Here is a 6959-nt window from a genome sequence, read left to right as displayed (position 1 = left end):
AGAGAGAGAGAGAGAGAGAGAGAGAGAGAGAGAGAGAGAGAGAGAGAGAGAGAGAGTCTCACGATACGTTCACGTTCTACTACGGTGATGTTAATTTGGTCTAGCGATCGCCGATTCATTTGCATAATTAACACCGTGCGACACACCAGTAACGCCTTCGTGTAGCGCATTCGATGGGCCGATACGGCGGCGAGGTAGTCATTTTCGAGATAACTAGCGGCTAGTTAATTTATGGTGATTCTGGATTCAGCCGTTTTACGCCCGTAGGCGCGGCGCACGCGCGCGTCTGGCCTGCGGCGATTTGTTTTAAAATTAATTTTATTCGGTTATCGATTACGCGACGGGCGCGCGCGCGATGAGTAGTTACCCATAACGACAACATATATCGCCGTTGAAACTGACGCTGCATGAACGAACGAACAAACGAACGAACGAACGAACGATCGTTTCGCGAATGCGCTTCCGAGTCGCGTGTCATTAATCGCGACGCATTAAAGCCGAATCGCCGTATCGGCGAGCGATTGTCGCGAATATCACGCCGCGCGTACCCCACGCGCTGAGAAAGAAAAGTCTATTTGTCACGCGCGCATAAAATATCGAGTGAGTTACGTGAGCGCGCGGGGTCGTTTTATGGCCGGTGATGCGTCTAGTTAAATAACGATAGCGCGACGAATAATTACGGGCGCTTGTGTGCAGTTCGTGCGCGCGTTGAAATATTATCGCTGAATATTCTCCCATTATAGCCGCGCGTATCAATGCGCCGCTGCGTATTTGCTAATGCTCTATTTGCCGACACGCGCGCTATTAAGCGAGAACACTCTTGCGCGATTTACGTAATGCCGATAGTACCTTCTGCCTGTTAATCGTCTATCTGCCACTAACGGAGACAACTGACGTGCGCGTATCCACTTGAGTAAATTCCTCTTCTCTTGTTTTCTCTTTTTCACTATTTCTGTCGCGCGCGTGAACCTTCTCCGTGGAAGTTCAGGATTTGTATTAATAGTCGGTACTGTATGGTCACTGTAATCACATACATATTACCGAGTTTCGTTCTTCTTCTTTGTCTCTCTTTCTTGCTTCTTTCTCTCTCTCTTTCTCTCTCTCGTATCCATTGAAAATCCTTTCACGAGGCAGTCCCGAGAACGTGGTGTTTTCCTTTTGTTCTCCGCGGTGCGTCGAGAACCGGCTTGAAACACAAGTTGATTGGCTTCGCGCCCGGCGTTGGCGCGTAAGAACATGATTTAATTATTTCAAGCTCCAGCGCTTCCGGCGATACCGGTATATCGGCGGGTGTATAATATCCCGTCGGCCGCGAAAGCGTCGCGCGTCGTCGTTCCATAAAAAGCTCGTCGGTCTGCCGTGACATCGTCGTCGCTGCGCTCCGACACCTCTGAGAAGAGAGACAGAGAGAGAGAGAGAGAGAGAGAGAGAGAGAGATCCATTAGCGCATCGTTATTGCGACAGGTGATGCGCAATCTCACAGAGGGAGAGAGAAGAAAAAAAATAGAATATAAAGTTTATACGGAGTCTCTGATAATTACTACACATCCGTCGAATGCAGGTGAAGCTCGTCAAACTGAACACAACAATCCTCTACCATTTCGCAAACATGCACGTAAAATTTTGAATTATTAATTAAAGGAGATTGGCGAATGATCACGCGCGATACGGTAGATGAGCTGTGATGGCGACATCTGCCGTCGTGTGCTTGTATATTTAGTCAAATTGAACAAAAAAGTCCTCCGCCATTTTGCAAATGACCGCGTGGATTTTTAGTTATTAATTGAAGAAAATTGACGCATGATCGTGCATGATAACGCAGCACTCTTCTCCAATTACTAAAAAAATCTTTGGCCATTTGCAAAATAGTAGGATGCTTTCTTATTCAATTTCACTTAGTGTGTACGAGCACACACACGACGCTAATCGCGGCTCACCTGTCGCGCGATCGTCCCACCTGTCTTCTTCAATTAATAATTCAAAATTTTACGTGGCTGTCTGCGAGACATGATGGAGGGAATTTTGTGTTCAGCTCGCGACGAGTTCTGCCCGCGCTAAACGGCTGCGTTAAGAATTGTCAGACACCCTGTATAATGGGAGCGATATACGGAGAATCGATACGCGCCTCCTCAGCGGGTGGCTATCGCGATTCGAACTTATCGATCCTCGATTACCCGCCGCGCGCGACTATCGCGCGCAGCACACGCCCGGCAAGTTTCGCAGCTTCTTGCAAATCGGATTTTCCTCACGGGTACGGGTTCTCTCGTTCGTTTGCGAGAACACCCGTCCTTCCTTCGCCCCGGCGATTACGCGCTTTCGGTGCATCGTGCTTTCAGTGCGACGTAGCGATATCGCTTTGCCTCTTCAGCGACGCGTTCTCTCTTCCCTTTTCGCGCGTTACTCCAGAAATTTACTTTCGCAAGAGATTCTAGTGGAATTCCCGCAAAACGTTCGCGGCGCGAAGCGTCCGCGCTTGTCCGCACCAGATTGCCCGAGCAATTTGGAAAGTTCCTCGACCGCGTATTTTTTGTCTTGATCAGAGCGCGGATGCATGAATACGTTCGCGATTACCGTTCGTTTCGCCATCTTGCTCTCTCTCGGCCGCGCGCACACGATCCATTCGGTGGTTGCTCCCGCATACACGCAAAAAGAGCCTTCTCCGTCAATTTCTTCGTCTGAACAAGGCATTATATTGCTCTCTCTTTCTCTCGTTTTCTTGCTCTCTCGCTTTCTTTCTCCTTTTCTCTCGGCATTATATTAAAACCCGCATGCGAACCCGCTGGCCACTCGCACGCGGAGCGTATCGAGCATTGTATGGATATTATTCGTGTGCGTGCGCGCGCTCAATTGTAATCGCAAATTGCAACACGCCGCGCGGAATTCCATTGTTCTAGAAATAATTGTCTTAATGCTTTTAACTTGGCGCGACGTATGGAGCCGGCTAGAAGTAGCGCGACATGCAGCCGCGTTTTGAACTTTCTCGTTATGCAACTCAGTCAGTTGTTGTGCCAGATTATTGTTATTATTTTGTTAAAGAATATTAAACGAAGCAGAGTATCGAAGACATTGTGCAATCCGGAATGCTGGTGATAAACTGGGAGTGATAGAGACGCGAGAGTACTCCAATCTCGACTATAAATAAACGTGATCGCAGAAGAGAACGCGCACACGGCTCTATGAAATTTTAATTTTATATATATAGGTAATTTCTTCAAATCTAATAATTCGATTCGATTTTCCAAAAAAATAATGGATTCTAAATTGGAAATCCGTGAAGATTATGAAAATGTTCAAATCATGCGATCCAAAGTGGAAAATCAAAATAGACCCTATTTTCTCGAATATTCTGCCCAAGTTTGCTTTTTTATGATTTCTATTTTATACTTACGCTGAACAAAATATCTGAAATGCTTTACGTATATTCACGCATTATTTACAAGTATATAAATACTTAAAAAGCGTAAATATTCCAACTATTTCAAGTTTTTGTGTGCTCAACCTCATTTTAAAATAAATTTTAAAAATGTTTTGAATAAAATAATAATTATACTTCTACTTTAGATAAACTTTATCGTTATATTAAACATTTAAATGAATCATTATTATTAAATGGATCATTAATAATTATTAAATTGATTATTATTTACAATTGCAAGTCACCAAATTGCAAGAATGGCCGTGCAACAACCTATATTTTAACAAAAACAGCCTTTATATCTCTATAAATCATTATTATGAGGGTACTAATTATTTTTTTTATATTCTCTGTTTTCTTACTTTCGTTCACTCTTTCTACGCAACAATTTTTTCGTCTCCTGTTTCTTTATCATTTGATCTTTTCTCTTCTACTAATTTCTCTTTCTATATCTTTTTTCTCTATACATTCTCTTCTTCTCATTTCTTTTTCCTTGTATGTGTCCTTTGCATATACATTTCTTTCGTATTTAAAACTTAAGTATTCGAAAGTATTTAAACTTATTTAAAACTTATAATTTGTAAAATTACTAATTAACGTAAGTTATTAACATTTTAATTAACATTTTAGACTATAGACTGTCCTATAAAACAATATTTCTCCGATATTGCACTTTATTATTATAAATTCAAAATAAACAACTAAACACGCAACCTGTGAATTATTTAACTGCCATTTATCAAATTCGTCAATGCACCATCTATGAAGCAAACTATGATACGGCGGAAAGATAATCAATCAGCATTACGGATAAGAAAGGATAAAAATAGAAATCGAAAGAAATTTTTGGAAAACATTAGTCAATGCAGATGGGATCTACTTGGGTGCGTGTCTGTGTTTTCTACTTAGAATCGCGACTTTATTTAGGAAGTTGGAATAAATCTTAATTAGATATCTCAGAGAATATCTATAATCGAAGTAAGAATGATATTCCTAATTGATATCGTAGTAGAGTAATTAACTTTGGAAGAAATTTGGACATTCTAATCGGAAAAATCTTTGAAAATTTCTATGCATGTTGCGCAGCTACGCGACATTATTCGTCGTTCGTGCGTGCAGGACGTGAAGATGCGTGGTCGCTCGTTAACGTGTGAAAAACGCAAAGGCGAGCGAACACGTCTGTGTCGGGAAATGAGCTCCATCAAGCTGGGCTGACGGAGGAAGAACGCGAGGATTCCGAGGAAAACGGTCGGCGGGAGCGGCGAAAGAGAGAGAGAAAGGGAGAGATCCGATGCTAAATAATACGGCTTTAGGAGCGCCGTGAATAATCCTTACTAACCTTAGCGTTCGCACCGCTATTTCGGTCCCCGCGAATAATTTATGAACTCCTAACCGCACAACGGCCCGGCCTTATCTCGCACTGGCTGGAGTTCCTCCCTTCCTCCCTCCTCCCGGACGTTATATATCCGCTTCCTCTTAATTTCTTGGCCTGCGCTCTGTTCCTCGGGGAGGCGTCATCGAGAGATGTTACCGAAGCTCAACGTTAGGCTACCTTTTACGACGGTCGTTCGCGACGAACGAGTCTCGTTTATTGTTCATGAACCGTATCAGCGCGAGTGGCGCTGCATGTAATATGCACTTTCAATGTACGTCGTGTAACTTCGGAGGGAAACGAGATAATTAAAAACTTTGACGACGCTTTCGGACGACGAGGAAGGGGGTTCGGTATTAGACGACTGGGGAAATTAATCAGGCGTGGATCTGTACCAGAGTTGTGCCGTAGATTTCATACTGACAACCTTTTCTACATGATATACGTCGATTTCTCTCATCTTTTAGGGTTTGATTCAGGAATACAAAAGATAACAATTTATGCTAAAAAAAAGTAACTCAATATTGTTTACACCATTCATACAAGGTGCTTTATTTTAAATATAAAAAAGTATGATAAAATGTCTCGCAACACATCTTCGAAAAAAATATAATCAAATAAAAGCCTCTTTTCAAGGAACACGTAAGATGATGAGCTTTGCTCGATCTTGAAAATTTCTTCCAAGATTATGATGAGACCGTCTCAAATTTAAAAAAAAATCAAAATTTTATACTAAAAATTTATCTTATTATCGTGTGTTAACAAAATAAATATATAAAATATATATTTTTTAAGCTGCAGGATGATGTAAAATATATATATTAAAATGTGTACATATATATATATATATATTTTTTTTTAACGCAGGATAATGAGACAAATATAAACGCGTATGTATATATTATTTATATACACACATTTTGAAATATTTTGTAATTTTCCTAAAAAGAATTCTTTAGAAATGGCTTATTTTCTGATCTATTTTAAAAACTTAATATTATGTGACAGATTAGTAAATTTAACTCTAAAGATAAGAATGTAAATTCATGTGTAAACGCTCAACTGTGGTTTATGTCATTAAGGAAGATTAGATTTTTTTTAAGAGTTCTGAAAAATGATAATATTAATTTCACTTTGAAAAGTTTCTCGATCTCATTAGCTAAAAATTTCATATTTACAGATATCTCTTAATTCTTAATGGCGATACAAGATATGAAACATCCAGCAGGTGGCACTATGCCAATTTTCAGTACTCCTGTGCGGATTTTATCAAATTTATTAAGGTATATGTTGTATTTATTAGCTATTTATTATTTATTATTTTTTTTTAAATAAAATATATTGTAACATTTGAAAACTGGCAAAGTGCCGGCTATTGGACGTTTTATATTCTATATTCTATTATATACAGGGTATCTGGCAATTAATGATACACTTGTGTGCAAGTAGAACTCATCAAATTGAATACAAAATTTCTCTGCTATTTCTGTAAACTATCACGTAAAATTTTAAGTTACTAATTAATTGGTGAATATTTGTACGCGATAATGCACTAATTCTCTTTAATTAATCTTAATATAAAATCTACATGTTTATTTGCAAAACGTGCAAACACACGACGACAGATATCGTCATCACAGCTCATCCATCGTATCGTGCGTGATCGTTCACCAATCTCCTTTAATCAATAATTCAAAATCTTACGCGGTTGTTTGCGAAATGGTGGAGGAATTTTCTGTTCCGTTGAGTTCTATTTACGTACAACGGGTGTGTCATTGATTGTCAGGCTGTTATATCCTGTATATTCCCGATTTTCATGACTCGGTCGTTTTCTGTCCTCCCTATTAATTCTCTATTCCTTGACTAATCCATCATGTGTGGAACGGAGCAACGTGAGATCCCATTTTAGCACACCCTTTCCTTAGATTTCTATCGGATACACACCTAAAACTGATTAATGTCGGGTCCCGAAAAAGGCTACCACGTCTCCGCCTGAATGGCTGCATTACGTAGTATTACTTACGTCACTAAATTACTCGTGTACCATAGGAACACTCTGACGTTTATGCTCGACTTATTGAAAGTTGCGCGCCGACGCCTGGCGTTTTTATTACCGGGCAGCTTTTAGGATTCGCCACCCCGTTGCGTTTACCCACCGTCCCCCCCCCCCCC

This window comes from Odontomachus brunneus, unplaced genomic scaffold (genome assembly GCF_010583005.1).
Source record: "Odontomachus brunneus isolate Ranch 3 - 2012 unplaced genomic scaffold, Obru_v1 Obru_scaffold_033, whole genome shotgun sequence".
NCBI lineage: Eukaryota > Metazoa > Arthropoda > Insecta > Hymenoptera > Formicidae > Odontomachus > Odontomachus brunneus.
Note: the sequence above shows the minus strand (reverse complement) of the source record.